Source organism: Plecotus auritus (genome assembly GCF_963455305.1).
Source record: "Plecotus auritus genome assembly, chromosome: X".
In the NCBI taxonomy this organism is placed as follows: Eukaryota; Metazoa; Chordata; class Mammalia; order Chiroptera; family Vespertilionidae; genus Plecotus; species Plecotus auritus.
The window spans coordinates 87,539,099-87,556,493 of NC_137784.1; the positions used below are offsets into that span (position 1 = coordinate 87,539,099).

Consider the following 17,395-nt stretch of genomic DNA (forward strand, 5'->3'; position numbering starts at 1 on the left):
CATGGTGGAGGGCATGGCCTGAAGTCCCCTGTCAAGCCCCACCTGATGAGGGGCACGGCCTGAGGTCCCCCGGCCTGGCACTGGGGCGGGGGGAACAGCCTGAGGTCCCCTAGCCCAGCACCAGGACGGGAAGTGCACCTTGAGGTCCCCCGTCAAGCCCCGCCGGGTGGGGGTCGTGGCCTCAGGTCCCCTGGCCTGGCGCCGGGGTGGGGGGCATCGTCTGAGGTCCCCCAGCCTGACACCAGGGTGGGGGGCGTGGCTTGAGGTCCCCTGTCAAGCCTGCCGGGTGGGGGGTGTGTGGCCTGAAGTCCCTTGTCAAGCCCTGCCGGGTGGGGGGGTGCAGCCTGAGGTCCCCTGTCAAGCAAGCCCTATGGGGCCGGGGGAGGGCGTAGCCTCAGGTTCCTGCTAATTGCTCCTTAAGGCTCCTTATGGGAACTTGGCTTCAGCTGTGGGTGCAGCCATCTTTGTGATGGAGCGATGGTCAATTAGCATATTCCCTCTTTATTAGATAGGATATATATATATATATATATATATATATATAGAGAGAGAGAGAGAGAGAGAGAGAGAGAGAGAGAGAGAGAGTGTAATGCAGCCTTAAAAGACTTGTATAAAATTAAAAATATATTTAAAAATCTTGCCTTACCCGGCCAGTATTGCTCAGTGGTTGAGTGTCAACCTATGAACCAGGTTCAATTCCTGGTCAGGGCACATGCCTGGGTTGCGGACTTGATCCCCAGTTTGGATCATGCAGGAGGCAGCCAATCAATGATTCTCTCTCATCACCAATATTTCCATCTCTCTCTCCCTCTCTGAAATCGATAAAAAAATTTTTAAAAATAAAAATATTGCCTGTTTTTAAAATACTCAGATTCCCAAATCCCAGATTGCAGTAAGAAAGAAACACAATCTAATTTTATTATTTTTTCAAAATCCTACAATTTTAAGAAATCTAAGTATGATAAAATTGACATAGTCCATGTTTAAACACATACAATTCCTTTCTGAAATTCCTTTTTAAAAAATTTCAATGAGAAAAATGTTAGCCATGGATACATTTGTCTTTCATTTATATAGATGCTTCTTGTTTTCTGATAAGTTTCCCCAAGGAACTTCACAAATTGTAAAAATGTAAACTAAATCAATAAATTTGTTCTAAATTACTTGGAAATTTGAAATTTGTTTCCTTACTTATAATTTCTAAGGATCAGAATAACTTCTTACTCCCTAAAATTGTCTCCCTTTTGACTAGTTGTAGAGAAGAACAGGGCTTTTATCTACAGTCCCTTTATGGTGAAGCCTTCCCTAAGCTACCCAAAAGTCATACAGTAGTCCTGCCTTATCCATGAGGAATATGTTACAGGGTGCCCAGTGGATAGTACCAAATCCTATACATAGTACGTTTTTTCCCTATATATATACATACCTTTTAACTTAAAGGAAGCACTTTATGGCTTCTTTTTGGCATATCTGAACTGCCAGCATCAATACTCTTGTGCTTTGGGGCCATTATTCAGTAAAATCGAGGTTACCTGAACACAGGCACTGCCACACCATGACAGTAGTTCTGATTAACTTAGATGGCTACTCAGTGACTAACGGGTGGGCAGCATATACAGGGGGGAGACGCTGGACAAAGGGATGATTCACATTCCAGGTGGAAGGAGTGGGACTACACAAGACTTCATTATGCTACTTAGAACTGCAATTTAAGACTCATGAATTGTTTATTTATGGAATTTTCCATTTAATATTTTCAGACTGTGGTTGACTACGGGTAACTGAAATTGCCGAAAGCAAAACTGTGGATTGGGGGGGGGGCGCTACTGTAGTAGATTTCAGAGGGTTATGCCTAGACAGAAACCTAAAGGCTGAACTAGTATTCCATGTAAACTCAATGGTGTTAAATTCAAATGTTGCACACACACACACACACACAAAATATCAAAGCTTGGGGTGCATGTATTCCTAAGAAAATTATCAATTCTAATGGGACCATGGGAGTTCAAAACATCAAATGAGACTAAGAGGATAGTTGTGAAGAAAAAAGGTACATGAGGGAGACAGTGTGTTGCAGGATTCTAAAAGGAAAGAGAACCCAGAAGTTGAGTAAGACTGAAATTACAGAGGGGGTGGGGGTGTAAGGGAGATTTTGGAATAGTCAGGAAACTGAGGACCCAAATGAAGAGTTATTCAATGGTTGGTTGGTTGATTGTTTTTCTTGTGTGCTGAGACCAGGGGATATCAGTTGAGTTAGGACATAAAACTATGAGAAGCTTTCAGTGGAGGAAAGGGAGTGATGTTACCAGAGGAGAGCAGTATACATAGTGGTTGAGAACACAGACTTTGGAATTAGATAGAATCAGGTTCAAATTCAGGTGCTGTCATGTATTAACTGTTATTGAGCAAGTTACTTAACCTCTCTAAGCCCTGTTTTTTCCTGATTGTAGTTGTTAAAAAGATTAAATGAGATAACATCCTATATAATAAAAGGCTATATGCAAATCCACTGAAAGGCGGAACGACTGGTCACTATGACACGCACTGACCACAAGGGGGCTGATGCTCAACACAGAAGTTGCCCCCTGGTGGTCAATGTGCGGCTGGTGAGTGCAGTGGCAGTGGCGGGATCCTCCCCTGCCTCCTAGCAGTGCTAAGGATGTCTGATTGCAGGGAGCGGGCCTAAGCCATCAGTCGGACATCCCCTGAGGGCTCCTGGACTGCGAGAGGGTGCAGGCCAGGTTGAGGGACACCCCCCCTGAGTGCACAAATTTTGTGCATCGGGCCTCTAGTATAAAATATTTGGACAAGTCTAGCACATATAAAACATGTTATTATTATAATTAGGAAATGTAACTAGTAGTATGTTGGGGGCATATTTGAAAAAGGGGTCAATCTAACTAAGATAAAAATAAACTCTGTGTGTGTGTGTGTTTCTCTAATACTGATATTCTGTTACTCTTATAGTTTTTGTTGCATAGTTCTAAGGGTATTCTTCATCTTATGGAAATATGCCCAAAACTTAATACAAGGCAGATAATTTGAGAGTGAGACTTTATACTGTAAAATGATTATTTTATTATTGGGTGCCTTGAAACTATGTGTGTCTTAACATAAAACTAAAATGAATAAATTTAAATATACTTATGGATCCCTTCTATTATGAAAACTGCAGTGACAATCCCAGGCAATGTGAGAAGACCTGTGTTCTAACTCTAGTTCCAGCTCTGTATAATAAATTTTTGGAGGTTACTAAAATATCTAGTACCAATTATAGCTCATAATCTATGGACTCTCTGGCCCAGCCAATTCCATACGTCTAATGTAGGCAGTGAGAGAAGATGTGATGGTAGCAGCTTTAAAGGTTTCAATAATAACCAGTTAGAACTGTTTAGGATGAGTGGATGGGCATCAGTTGTAAAGCTGTGTATTTTACTACTCCTAATCTTTTAAAGACTAAGACATTATGCAGAGGGTAAGTTAAGTCACTGCTGGTTACTGTGGCTTTCTATAAAAAAACAAAGGGTTAAATACAGGCAATCTTTGACTCTGGCATTTCAACTAAAGCTATGTGGTAAATGGAGTTGTGGCAATGAGTTTAGAGGTGTTTGAAAAGAAATGGCTTCTTAACTGGTAGTCGGTTCCAAGTCAGTGGAGATGTTGAGATACAAGTTTCTCTCTCATTTCTTGGGAGAGTATACAAGAGACTAAAGTATCTGATAGGGGTTGGATGACTTCTAAGGATCCCTTCCAGCTCTATGGTCTCATGGCAAGCATCAATTTACATTGTTCTTCTTCAGTCACTTATAGCCCTTATAAGTAGAGTTCAACCTTATGCTAATTTACTTTTTAAAGTATTTTGGATAAGGATCCCTGTCCCCTGACTCAGTCTGACTCCAAATAGCCTTAAAATACTCCTCTCACTACCAATCATCATCGGCAACTTCTACAAGCTCAAGTACACTGGCAGCAAGAAAAGATGACAAACCAAAGCTAACAGAAGCAAACAGAAATAGAAGAGAGTAGAAATGGTTGTCACGATCAAGTAAAGTTACCAGAAAGAGGTGAGACCAGTTTCTGTTTATTTGCTTTGATGTGGCTTGGTAAATTACTGCTGAGGGCAATTTCAAAAGGGGGAGACAAACATGTAAAGTTAATCACTACAAGCCAGTGTGTTAAGTGTTATAATAGAGGCCTGAACAAAGTGTTGTGAGAACACAGAGACTGACCAGTTTTGCTGGGAACCATCAGTGAAATGTCATGGAGGAAGTAACGAGCAAGCTGAGTCTTAAAGGATGAGTAGGAGTTGACTGGGTGGAAATGGAGAGAGGCATCGTTGTCAGAGAAAAAAATACATTCAAAGCCAGAGAGACACAAAGACTATATTTGGGAAGTAGTGAATAATTGTGCATGGCTGGAGTGTGAGGTTAAGGCCTCATATGCTGTGCTTCTTAACAAGGATGGAATTAGGAGGTTGGGGGAGAGGCAGAGCCAGACAGAGAATGATGGCATTGTAGAACATTGGCTTCACTCTCTGGGTGAAATATAGGTTTTGGAATAACTTTGGTTCTTACTCTAGACAAGATGGGTAGACATGGAGGGGGTATTCTTCTCTCAAGTATGGGATTAACAATAACTGAGAGGAGTCTAGTCATGCCAGTAGGTGTGTTTGTGTCCATTTGGCTAATGGGGTAACTGTGCTGCTCTGAGCAACAATAAAAGCTAAGTATGAAGAGGAAGATGCAACAGTATGGGAGGGCACATATGCTTAGACAACAGACACACACCTTAGGGAGCTGACACATGAGGCACAGGAGCATCTCAATAACCATTAATGATAGCTTTAAAATGCATTTAAAAATGTACTATGCCTTAAAAAGTTCAATGGCATTTTAGAAACTTGTGAATTTAACATAATCATCCTTCCATTGCTTAAGTACTTATGAGTCACTACAGCTAAAATCCACTATTATCTGAGATGACTCCGGTTCTTAACCACAACTCCTAATGAGAGGTGGAAACTCAGGAAAGGGGAACTAATAAACATTTCTCCTCTGAGGCCAGGTATCTAACCAGAAATCTCCCTTTGTTCACAGCCATTTCAGGCCTGTTGAAACCCAACCTATGTTCTCAGTCCCACTGCCACTCCAGAGAGCTTCCCCACCCCCCATATCATGTTGGCTGTCTTTAGAGGACTTTTGAAAACAAATTAACATTTTAAAATATTTTCATTTTTTCTTTTGGGTTCAAAGCAATTATTATTGGAATTATTAACTATTCGTAAGTTTGCTAAGTTTTGGGTACTCTGAATGCAGCATGCTTCATATACTGAGATGCTGCTGAATATTTGGGTATGATACTGAATCATCCATATGCTCTTGTATAAGCCTCCTTGTAATCAACTGTCTAGCGTTTAGGGTGCAGTCTGTGATATAGAGCAAAACAAAGCAAACTGGCCCAAATGGGGATTGGACCCATGACCTCATTAGCAGCATAATCTAAAGAGCTGTGTGTGGTTATTTACTGTTCTTCATATGCAACACACATTTCAAAGGTTTAGCGGACTTTTTCAGATCCCTTAGCCAGGGAGCAACAGAAGGTTGTCTTAAAAGAATGCCTTAGGTTTAAAGCAGCCTGAGGAATTTAAAAGAGTTTCTCTTTTCTCCCATCCTCATTGAAGTAGCAATAGTTGGAGCCTTTTAGCCATTTTTTTAAATATATTTTATTGATTTTTTACAGAGAGGAAGGGAGAAGGATAGACAGTTAGAAACATCGATGAGAGAGAAACATCGATCAGAGCTGCCTCTTGTACACCCCCTACTGGGGATGTGCCCGCAACCAAGGTACATGCCTTTGACTGGAATCGAACCTGGGACCCTTCAGTCCGCAGGCTGACGCTCTATCCACTGAGCCAAACCGGTCAGGGCCCATTTTTTAAATTGGATTGTTTGTCTTCCTGGTGTTGAGTTGTATATGTTCTTTACGTGTTTTGGAAATTAACCCCTTATCACATGTATCATTGCCAAATATGTTCTCCCACCAGTGGACCCCCTTTTCATTTTGTTTATGGCTTCTTTTGCTGTGCATAAGCTTTTTAGTTTGATGTAGTCCCACTTGTTTATGTTTTCATTTGTTTCCCTTGCCCTATGAGGTGTATTGGCAAAAATATTGCTACAAGAAATGTCTGAGATTTTGCTGCCTATGATTTTTTTCTAGAATTGTTATGGTTTCATGACTTACATTTAATTCTTTTATCCGTTTTTAGTTTATTCTAGTGTTTGGTGTAAGTTGGTGGTCTAGTATCATTTTTTTTCATGTGCCTGTCCAACACCATTTATTGAAGATACTGTCTTTACCCCATTGTATGCTCTTGACTCCTTTGTCAAATATTAATTGAGGGGGCTGGGGCTGGGTGGAGGTGGGCAAAGTGGGGGTGGAATGGAGGATTATCTGTAATAGTATCAACAGTAAAAATAAATAAATAAATAAATAAATAAATAAATAAATAAATAATAAATAAATACAGCTGGAACCTTTTAAATCAGCTTTGTGGAACATATGAAAATAGCTGGATATAGCAACAGGAAGTTGAGTTCTGGGCAATCCCTTCAATTAAAGCTTCTGAAGAATTTATTTTATGGCTTTTTAAATCTCTTTAACTGCTAGCAAGGGCAAAAAAGTTGACATTTCAATATATAATTAAAAAATGAGGATCCTGGCCACTGTGGCTCACTTGGTTGAGTGTTATCCTGCACACCAAAAGGTCACCAGTTCAATTCCCAGTCAGGCCACAGCCAGGTTTGTGGGTTCAATCCCAGGCTGGAGTGTGTGCAAGAGGCAACTGATTGATGTTTCTATCCACATCAATGTTTCTCTCTCTCTCCCTCTCCCTTCTTCTTTCTATAAAATCAATAAAAACATAGGATTTTTTTTTTAAATGAGGGTTAAAATATTAGATAAGAACATGCTAATCTAGTTTGAATGATGAAATCTATAGTTTCAATGTTACAGGATACTTCTCTGAGCTGAAGTAAAATTGAAAATTTTTCTGAACATTAGACTAACTGTAAATCTATATTTTATGAATCTAATGTATTTTTTTACTTTTAAGTTTTAAACTACTGATAATGCACATTTGATATTAATAATTAGAGCTTCATTCTCAATAGAATGTATTAGACACCATTTTCATCTTTAAAATTTCTTAGCACCTATAAAATTCTTATTGCAATAGAACTTTTTTAAAAGTTACCATTTGTCCATGTCTATTTTATTTGTTATATAAGTATGGATTTTTCAATTCCTTTTCTTAAGAAACAGCTCAGATAATGTAGCTCTTCAGGACAAGCCTTTTATAGTGAATGCTTGCTCTTTATTTAAAATGTTAGAGAGAATGTAAAAAAACTCGAAGTTGTTTCTAAGATAAATATATTTATAACACAAGATAAAGAGTTAACAACAATAGGTGTTTAACCTTTAAAGAACACTAAATTTTTATCAATAATGAAGTGGAAATTTTTCCAATGTTCTACTTTGAGTGTTCACATTTGAGGTAGTATGAAGTTTGAGGAAGAGCAAAGATCATGGAGAAGGGCTTTGTTTCTTTGCCTTTTAAGGAAATCTTTTAAAAGTATTTTCTCATGCTCATAAAGTAACTAAATTTGTAATATTAAATTGCTGCACAAAACTTCAACATTAACTTATCCTAAAGTACTCAAATTACTAGCAACATTGTCCTCTAAAAGTGGTTAAGAGCATATTATTTGCATAATATTTTAAACAGAAATAATTGGCTTGAGCATTCATTGGTGTATTCTTCTAAAATACTAAAACACAAATCTGTGCTCTTATTCTTTCAGATCCTAATGACTCAAATACTTTAGACACTTACATGTAAATGCTCAGACAAAAGTAAATATACCATTAAATGCCTACAGTATGATTTTAGACCACATCTAATATAATAATTTCATGTAATATTTGTATTCTAATTTATTTTCACCACTTCAGTCTTTCCTCTGAAAAAAATGAAAAGCATCTCAAGCAATGATTCTCAGGAAAAAAGGTAGATATTAGTTTACTGCACTGAAACAAAATATGAAATTCATTTTAATGGAACAATAGGAAAGCGAAATCTAAACTATTAACTTTTATTTTTCTGCATTTGCCAAACATCAGGGCTATAATCCAACTGGTCTAGCTACTCTTTGATGAAGTGTGTGTGTGTGTGTGTGTGTGTGTGTGTGTGTGCATGTATGTGTGTGTGTGTGTCTATGTACACACTCTTTTAAGTGTACTCTATGTCTGAGGTTTTCATTTTTTTCACAGCAAATTCATTTTCCCCTTCAAATATTTGTTAGCAATCTCTCAAAATACTCAACACTTTGTATATGGCACTTTGATAATAAAATTTATAAATATGCTAATAATTTTGGACTTTTTTGTCCATGTAGGATAAAAACAAGCCAAAAAGCTATACAGAGTATTTTGCTTTTACTCACAGTGAACTATGGATGGACTAAAATAATTTCATAAATTGCTTTACATATATTTCTGCTTTTTAAAAAGATATTTGTATTTTTAAATATATATTGATTTCAGAGAGGAAGGGAGAGGGATAGAGAGATGGAAAAATCAATGATGAGAGAGAATCACTGATTGGCTGCCCGCAACCCCAGCATGTGCCTTCAACCCCAGTATGTGCCCTTGGCCAGAATAAAATCTGGGACCCTTTAGTCCACAGGCCGATGCTCTATCCACTGAGCCAAACCAGCTAGGGCTATTTCTGCTTTTATTATAGATGTAGAGTATCTGTTCATCCAGTATCATCATCACCTCCTCTGCCTCTTTGGCAAAAAAATCACTTCCTACCTAGGATTATAATTATTATTTTCTTTTTTATTTTTATGTTTTGAATTTTTTCATCTTTATTTTTATTTTTAGGATTATAATTATTTATATAACTTCATCTCTCTCCTACTATATTATAAATTCCTAAGGCAAAATTTAGATGAGATTTGCAGGATGAATATTTAAACATGATTAAAGGGGGAAATTGCAGCCTCCTATGAGAAAAATGGTAAAGTTTAGTTAGATGTAAGAATGGGGTCAATTTCTTGTAGTTTATCCTCTCCTTATGAACCAAGAGCAAAAGCCCATTTTCAGCTTCTACTATACCTTCACTTTTTTACAAATGGCCTTTTCTGCTTTTCTACCCAAAAACATTGTGCCTGTAGCGCTTGATCAAAGCAGCATAGGGACTTTAACTGGAGACTCTGAATATCTGAACCATGTGATAAGGAATTAGAATTTGATATATTCACTATACTTAATTCCTATGGCACTCAATGCTATATGAATCAGATCATTCTTTATAACTCAGGAGCTATTACCCATTCTGGGAATGTTTCTTACTCTTTAGTCACTCTTTCCACATCCTGCTGGCTATTTTCTGGCCGCCACCTCTCTTCACATTAGCTCAACCACAGATAATGAAGGAGTGCATTAAACTAGCAGCTAAAATGAAAATTCTAGAGTTCCACAGATTATATTTAACTGTCCTATCCTATCCTATGGATAATTTTGAGTGAAGGGTATATAACAATCTAGGTTCCAAGCTATACCTTAAATTAAATGCTTATAAAATCTGACAAACAGTTTCTCATTTGGTAATTTATACACTACAACTAACAAGTTAGGTATAAGTTTTAGTAAGCAGACCATCTTGCCTTTTGCAAAAAGGCAACAACATATAGACTGTAAACTAAGCTAATTAATTTGCATAGTGTTTTTGATACAGCTAATTTATTTCTTCAAAAAGCATATGTTAGCCAGGAATCTTGTCACAGCCACTTGCCAAAAATCATCTGGCCTTAACATCTCCAGAATGAGCTTCCATGACAATAGTGTACAGTCAGAAGTGACTCAAGTACAGCTTTTCTTTTCATAAGAAAAATCAATATGGGTAATACTACTGTGAGAACTGATATTAAATTTGGTGGTGGGGGGGCTTTTTCACAATAAGCCAAGTTTAGTTACCTAAAAAATCCTATATAATAAAACCCTAATATGCAAATCGATGGAACGAGGGAATGACTGGTCGCTATAACACGCACTGACCACCAGGGGGCAGACGCTCAACACAGGAGCTGCCCCCTGGTGGTCAGTGCACTCCCACAGGGGGAGCGCTGCTCAGCCAGAAGCTGGGCTCACGGCTGGTAAGCAGTGCTAAAGGAGAAGGCCTAAGCTGGCAGGCAGACATCCCCTGAGGGGTCCCAGACTGTGAGAGGGCACAGGCCAGGCTGAGGGACCCCCCCCTCCCACCGTGCACAAATGTCATGCACCAGGCCTCTAGTAAAGAATAATAATGATCACAAAATAGTCTACCCCAGTGGTCGGCAAACTCATTAATCAATAGAGCCAAATATCAACAGTATAACGATTGAAATTTCTTTTGAGAGCCAAATTTTTTAAACTTAAACTTCTTCTAATGCCACTTCTTCAAAATAGACTCGCCCAGGCCATGGTATTTTGTGGAAGAGCCACACTCAAGGGACCAAAGAGCCGCATGTGGCTCGTGAGCCGCAGTTTGCCGAACACGGGTCTACCCTAAGGGGGGAAATATAAATTATGCTGCTTACAATGGTTTTAAACTCATAGTGCTTTAGAAAAGTGACAGATTATAACACCAAAATATAAAAGCAATGTGTTTTACAACAAATTTATAATCACCCAGAAATACCCAATCTAGCCAGGACCTGTTAGCTATTTCTACTACCTCAAGAAGACTAATAGTAAGTGAATAGATGTAACATGCAATCAACCTCCCTCTCTCTCTTTCTCTCTCCCTCTCTCTCCCTCTCTTTCTCTCTCCTCTCTCTCTCTCTCTCTCTCTCTCTCTCTCTCTCTCTCTCTCTCTCTCACACACACACACACACACACACACACCCCTCACTCACACAAAACAAAACTCCAAAACAAAACATATCATTTTTTATGTGGTCACAGTGTTCCCTAGAAAGGAACAAACTTCCATTGTTAATTTTTCAGAATTAAGCAGTTCAACAAAGTAGCACAGTTCAGAATCAAGCTCTAGACACCTCCCATACCTGCATAATTATTTCATTGTGAAGAGCTCCAAGTACAAAAAAGTAAACTAGAAGAAAGACAGTCTTTTAAGTTTGAGGATAGACCACACTTCTCTTTTATGAAATAATAACATATTTATTAATCACTTATATGTGTTATAATCACTTAGAATCCACATTCCTTTTACGAAATAAGAACCCATCTACTAACAACTTATATATGATTTTCATTCTTGAAAAATTACTACCAACTTGAAGTGTCACAAAGAAATAAATCTACACTTTGGTGGACAATTTATTGGCCAACAATTTTAAGGAATATTCTTTGTGACTTTTGTGTCCATCTGTATGAATTTTAATTCTCTTATCTATAAAAGTATATAATCTAAGTAAGGGAGGAAATAAATTATGTTTTCTAACATGAAAAGCCACAAATGCAAATAGCTTGGTAAATTCTAGGAATTATTCTTCTTCAACTGGGACAAAGAATATTTCTACTTTGAAGTTTTGACTACTAATAGTTGTGGACTTGAATTTGTCACCATGGATAAACTGCCATCAATAATTCTGAGTCCTCGTCCTGCTTCTTATTAGTATTTGCTATAATCTTTCCTGCTTTTACACAGAGTCTCCAAGGACAAGGAAAGAATAGTCTATTTCATAGTTCCATGTTATAAATCTTTTTACAAAGTTTTCCTAGAGAAACTATGCATTTTTACAATGGGGAGGAAATCCTCAGCCTATTTATACAGTTTTACTTCAATCTAAAATAAAAATTTCAACCAAGAGAACATACACCTTAGCTATGATAAATGTTTTAATTTTAAAACAGTATGTTTATAAATAAAAACTTAAACTGGGAGAGGCAGTTTATTTTAAAAGTAGCTGTTCATTTTTTTATATTTAGGTTTCAGGGATTAAGGGCCCACAAACAAACTAGATCATTGTCTTCTATAAAATGGTTAGGTTTTTAAAAGGAAAAAAAAAAAAGAGTACTTGTCAAGGCAGGGGGTGGTGGTGGGGGGCGTGGGTAAGAGATCAACCAAAGGACTTGTATGCATGCATATTAGCATAACAAATGGACACAGACACTGGGGTGGTGGGGGCTTGTCCTGGGGAGTGGGAGTGGCCAGGGAGGGGTAGATGAGGGAAAAAGGAGACATATGTAATACTTTAAACAATAATAAAAAACATTTGCAAAGGAGGAAATACAACTGATAATTGATTAGCAGACACAAAGAAAATACAACTGATAATTGATTAGCAGACACAAAGAAAAGTTTTAAAGGTCATAGTTAATAGGGAAAAAAACCATCATAAATTAAAACAAAATACAAACAATTTCATATGTAATATTTACAGTTTCTTTTAAAAATCAATCATAAGCCCTGACCGGTTTGGCTCAGTGGATAGTGCATCGGCCTGCGGACTGAAAGGTCCCAGGTTTGATTCCAGTCAAGGGCATGTACCTTGGTTGCGGGCACATCCCCAGTAGCGGGTGTGCAGGAGGCAGCTGATCGATGTTTCTCTCTCATCGATGTTTCTAACTCTCTATCCCTCTCCCTTCCTCTCTGTAATAAACCAATAAAATATATTTTTAAAAAATCAATCATAAGATGGTAATATTAGGGGTAATTGGGTAGCAGATATAAGGGAATTCTTTGTACCATTTTTGCAGCTTTTCTGTAATTCTAAAATTAGTTTATTTATCTATTTGTCTATTCCTGCATCAATTCCAAACTCTTAAACCCTGTAGTGTTATATTAAATTTGATATTTGGAAAATTAAAGTACTCAAACAAGTATTTGTATACCTGTGTTCACAGCAGCATTATTTGCAATAGCCAAAAATTGGAAGCCACTCAAGTGTCCATAGATGGATGAATGGATCAACAAAATGTGGTAGATATATTCAATGGAATATTATTCAGCCTTAAAAGGAAAGGAAATTCTAACACATTCTACAACATGGATGAACCTTGAAGACATTATGCTAAATGAAATGAGCCAGTTACAAAAGGACAAATATTGTATATGTGGTACCTAGAAGAGTCATAGTCATAGAGACAGAAAGTAGAATGAAAGTTGTCAGAGCTGGGGGAGGGGGAAATGAGGAGTTAGTGTTATTGGATATAGAATTTCAGTTGAGGAAGATGAAAAAGTTCTAGAGATGAATGGTGGTGATGATGTACATCAAAGGAACTTAAGGCCATAGAACTATACAATTAAAATTGGTTAGAATGATAAATTTTATGTTATGTATACTTTATAATGAAAAAAAGGTTACAGCTGAGTAATATTCTGAAAAGTGAACAACAGTCTAATCACAGTTGAAGATACTAAAAAAACAGATTTTTAAAAAGATACCTGTACCTAGGGAGTCTTTAATTTCATTGTTTATTTTTCATTTTGCTTTCTCCTTCCTTTTTATTCCCAGCCCCTATAAATTTTGTGATTTATGGGTTTTTAAGATTGGAAGAATAGACTACAATAATCACCAATTATTATGTTAAGAAAAACAGTATTCTTCTTGGAGTCTAGTCCATTATTTACATGTAGCCAAAGAACACAATTTCATACTACATAGTAGTATGCTTCTGTAATAAGCATTATCCTTTTCTACAATATTAATCCAAGTGAATTTTCTTCTGACTAGTCTATACAAACCCAAGTTATATACTTTTTATAATCCCATCTGTGGATTTCCTGAAATCTAAAATATAACAAAATTTTAATCGTAACTCTTAACTAGAATTTTTAAAGAATTATTGATCCATGATTTATACAATTTATAGTAATCTGCTTTCAAGTTTATTTTTTTCATGAAGCTGCAAAACATATATTCTTAGAAAAATTTATGTTGTCTCATCTTAAATGTAGCAGTTAAGAACTTGGACTTTGCAGTGAGATGGCCTGATTTGAATCCCGGTTCTACCACTTAATACTTACTATATGTGTAAATGGGTAAAATATTTAAATTATATACATCTTAGTTTCCAGAAGGAAAGGAAAGTGGGGGGAGGTAGAAGCAGGTAAAGGGGAATAAATGGTGATGGAAGGAGACCTGACTTGGGGTGTACCCTTGGAATCTATGTAATTTTGTTAACCTATGTCAACCCAATAAATTGAATAAATTCAAGCTAAGAGTTGTTGTGAGGAACATGCATATAAAGCTCCTTTGCAGTGTCTGACATTTAGTAAGATTCTTAATAAATGGAAGTGATTAACAATAATAACAACAGTAACAACAGCAACAGCATGTAGAAATAATATGTGCCCTATTGGACTGAAAGACATTATACTGTAACTTTTAAAAATTATGCCACAATTTTGATTTTGAAATGAAAAAAGGAGCAACTGCATATTATAAGACTTGTTTTCTTTTGTTCTCTTCTAAATAACTTCTTATTATCATATTAAACAAAAGAAATTAAGCAAAACAAAAATGAGAAGACCAGGTATGTATATGTGTATACACACACACACACATACACACAAACATACATATCTCATTTCAAGAAGTTGTATAAAAACATGAGGAAAAAGTTGAAAAGTAAACAGGAAGAGACATAGACTAAAATGAGGGTAATCAGGTATACAAATGTAAAAAATTTCCAAGTTCAACTATTTGAACAATTCAGAATCACATTATTATAAAAATATATATACTGTAATTCTTCTGGTAATTACCCTTGGAGACAGATCCACAAGTCCAAAAAAGTTGGATATTTTCATCCTTTCTTATCAATTTAGGCAAAAAAACCATATTTTCTTTAAATAAAACCGAATTGCTACTACAGTTATAACTAATAAAAATTTATCAAGTATAATATTTGATACTGAGATTTCCGGCACATTTCATTAGAAAGTACATAGGGTTTCCATACTATCAACACAGACTCCCGAACCACAAAGAAAAAGAAAAAATTTAAAACAGAAAGAATGTATCTGAAAATATAGTCCTTAGAACACTAATGGCATAAGATATTGGAGTGGAAGGACGAAAGGGTTCAATAGTAAAAAAAGAAAAGCTGAAGTCTGGGAATTGCTTCTCTCTCTCTCTCTCTCTCTCTCTCTCTCTCTCTCTCTCTCAGAGATAAACAATACTGTGAACATAAAAGGTTCTGCGAAGTCCTGCAGTGAGCAGATCTATTTAAATTTGTTTAACCAGTGCTTCCAAAATATATTTGGCCATAGAATCCTTTCTTCAGGCAATACCAAGGAACCAGTCAGTGTTCCTCATAACAAATTATATTAGGAAATGCATAATAAATTGCCTTGATTAGCTATTAAAAGTGTAATTTCATATGCACCTGTCCCAAAGACGTGGTCACTGGCAGAATCTGCTAAAGTCTCCAACTCATTTTAAGACTTGAGCAAATTCTGCCAATAAATTCAATAAAAATTTTTTTAAAAAAATTAGTTCATAGTATTTCACATCAGGGGAAAAAACTAACATGCCTAGACTAGCATATATACTATCTTTAGCAAGTTGTACTTATTTCCAGAATATGTGTTTTGACCCCTTTACTGCCTGTTATTTAATCAAGTCCAAACACCAAGTTTCTAATACCTGTGAAAATCTAAGAATGAATGTGACCCTCCAAGCCTTTGCTTTTTTTTTCTGGGCTTCATTACAAGCTAAGAAAATTCTGTAGCTCTGGGCTCCACCTTCAAATAAAAGAATACTAAACTCAGTTACCAGCATTTTATCAACTGGTGTTATGAGCTGCATTTATGTGATTCTACAATAAATAATGAATATTCCACAACCTTAATCCTGAAGCAAAGTAGTGCTTGATTATTACTTCATTCCCCTAAGATCTCTCTAACATCCCTATTTTGTACATAGAACAAAATACATACAGTAATTACTACTTTATCCACTGGAGGTTAAGCAACTTGCCTTAAGTACCAATAGTCAGGAGAGACCAATTTCTTGTTGGACAGACACTTGTACATATTACAACTATAGAAATTATATTAAATAATCACTCTGAAATATGAACAAAAACAGGAAATTCCTTTACTAATAGTTTATTATTTAAGGAATTTTCTTCTTTTGAAATAATTTTGGAACACAATTTGCTAGAAATCAAAACTTGAAACGAAAAAAAATCAGATGGCATGCTAGATAGCTTTTTGTGAGTTCAAAAAATTAAGAACCAAGTCCCAAAAACTGTAATGAGGCATTCATTACTTTGTCTTTGCATTAGATGAAACAAAATAAGTAAGCTGCAATTAATTCTGGGTAAAGTGTGAATGTGAATGATTATGCTGCCAGGCTGTGGCATCATTTTCTTCCTGGGTTACTGGTTCCATTTAAAAATACATAAAAGTATAACAAAATGTGCAAGATGAAACAGATTCAATACTTTTTTAAAAGTCTAACAGAGAAGACACAATGACTAAAATTGTGGAAATAATACATTTTGCTAACCTATGGACATTTGGTCATTGATTTTCAAATGAAACAAAATAATCTGGTGCTGAAAGAAAAGAAACACTTTAAAACATCTATGGCAGAATACATGTAATCACAGTATTTTATCCTATCTAATGAAAGAGCAATATTCAAATTGACCGTACCTCCGCTACACCCATAAGCCACGCCCACCAGCCAATCAGGAGCGAGTATGCAAATTAACCCAAACAAGATGGCTGCGGCCACGGAGAGAGCAGGAGGCTTGAGTTGCCCCTGGCGATGGAGGAAGCCAAGTTTCTGCAGCCCTGACTTCCGCTTAAGGCTACAAAGTTTCAATTATAGAAGATAAATAAATCCCAACAAAAATGGCTGCAGCCACAGAGCAAGCAGGAGGCTTGGCTCTGCTCCAGGCTACAAAGTTTCAATTATAGAAGATAAAAAAAATCCCAGATACCAGGGCCTCCACTTGGGTCGCCGGGGGGGCGTGGCCGGCCTGCAAACCACCACAGGCCCCTCACCCAGGCTGCCCCACGCCCCAAGGGAACCCCTACTGTGATCCGGGACACCCTTCAGGGCAAACCAGCCAGCCCCCACCTGTGCACCAGGCCTCTATCCTATCTAATCCTTCTATCTAATGAAAGAGTAATATGCAAATTGACTGTCACTCCAACACACAAGATGGCTGCCCCCATGTGGTCAAAGATGACTGACCTTATGTGGACACAAGATGGCCAGCAGGGGAGGGCAGTTGTGGGCAATCAGGCCAGGAGGGGAGGGCAGTTGGGAGGGACCAGGCCTGCAAGGGAGGGCAGTTAGGGGAGATCAAGCTGCAGGGGAGGGCAGTTAGCGGTGACCAGGCCGGCAGATGAGGGAAGTTGGGGGCA

At 37.2% G+C, this 17,395-nt stretch overlaps 1 protein-coding gene across 1 annotated transcript in view; it reads right to left on the minus strand.

Annotated features, from left to right (window-relative positions):
- Nucleotides 1–17,395, minus strand: part of AMMECR1 (AMMECR nuclear protein 1) — a 130,080-nt gene that overhangs the window by 57,446 nt on the left and 55,239 nt on the right. The window lies entirely within an intron of this gene.